Source organism: Solanum dulcamara, chromosome 11 (assembly GCF_947179165.1).
Source record: "Solanum dulcamara chromosome 11, daSolDulc1.2, whole genome shotgun sequence".
NCBI classification, from domain to species: domain Eukaryota; kingdom Viridiplantae; phylum Streptophyta; class Magnoliopsida; order Solanales; family Solanaceae; genus Solanum; species Solanum dulcamara.
In genome coordinates this window covers 22578200-22579475 of record NC_077247.1, presented here as the reverse complement: position 1 = coordinate 22579475, position 1276 = coordinate 22578200, and the positions used below count along the sequence as shown (strand labels likewise).

Sequence of the window (1276 nt, the reverse complement as noted above, 5' to 3'; positions counted from 1 at the left end):
TATGGTGAAAATCTTGCCCTCAAGGGGGCAGTTACAAGTTTACCACATGAGGACTCGCAGGTGCATCTCTAAAATTTCTTGGAGATCGCAGATATGACGTCACACATGGCAACTTATCAAACTATGTGAGACTTACCTGATTTTTTTCCTCACCATTAGGGGAAGCTAAAGGGTGGATTAAAGTTGTACCTCCTAACTCTATCACTTCATGGGTCGATTTAGAAAATAAATTCATTGCAAAGGTTCTTTCCATCTAGAAACACGGCTAAATTAAGAAGTGAGATTTTGGGCTTTAAGCAAAAGGAAGGAGAAGGCTTTCCCCACGCATGAGATAGATTTAAAATGTTACTACTGAGTTTCTCCATCATCACCAGATCCAGAAGGTCCTAGCACATAATGATAATGCTCAACTATACCTCACTAAGAAGATATAAGAAGTCGAATGCAAAACAATACCCAATCGGTCAATGATCACAAAAGACTTTTATCAAGCTTGTAATGTAGGCTTAGGATATCATTTGGGTAAAAGTGATTACACCCTCCTTGAACAGTACACACAATTTTCCATTTTATCTCATTACCACTTTTCTTCATTTTTCAACACAAAGCACACTTCTTCTCATTTCATACGAGATGCCCCACATGCAATAATTTCACAGTTAAGAGGAATTCTTTTTTTTACTTCTTTTCTTTCTTTCTTTCTTTTTCTAACCTTTTTTTTACTTAGCACTTTTTCCTCCTTTCTTTGACTTATCCTTTTATTGCTCAATAAGTCACTATATGGTTAGCATCTTCTCTACAAATTTTTATCACCCCCAAACTTAGACTTTTAGCCTCAATTCTCACGCTTTTAGAGTTCGAATAGGGAAGGGTTGAACATGAGGGTTCATTTTCTCAAAAGGATAACAACTTGTAATCTAGTTGTCAAAGAAAAGGTATCAAGTGCAAAAGGGGTCAACTAGAGATACATTTAGTGCAATGGTAGGCTTTTTAGGCTAAGTGTGGAATGATCCTGAAGGTCATTTTTGGAAATTTTTAATAAATTATTGTTTTACCCCTCCTGATAAATTTCTCGAGTCTTATTTGATTAGTTTACGAAGTTGTTTTTGGAAATTCTTTAAAAAGTTGTGATTTTTGGAAGTTTTTGAGTTTTTAAAGGCTTAAGTTGTTTATAAGTAGTTTTTGGTACCATATGGAGCTACGAGTCTCGAAATAGAATTTCATCAGCTCTAAAATACGGAATTTGGTCTAGGAGAGTTGTCAGTTTTAGATTCGG

At 35.4% G+C, this 1276-nt stretch overlaps 1 non-coding gene across 1 annotated transcript; it reads right to left on the bottom strand.

Annotated features, from left to right (window-relative positions):
• Nucleotides 1-267: 267 nt before the first annotated feature.
• LOC129875365 (small nucleolar RNA R71) lies at nt 268-373 on the bottom strand. The gene has a single exon (XR_008763162.1). It is a non-coding gene; the product is annotated as a small nucleolar RNA R71 (small nucleolar RNA).
• Between the last annotated feature and the right edge of the window lie 903 nt (nt 374-1276).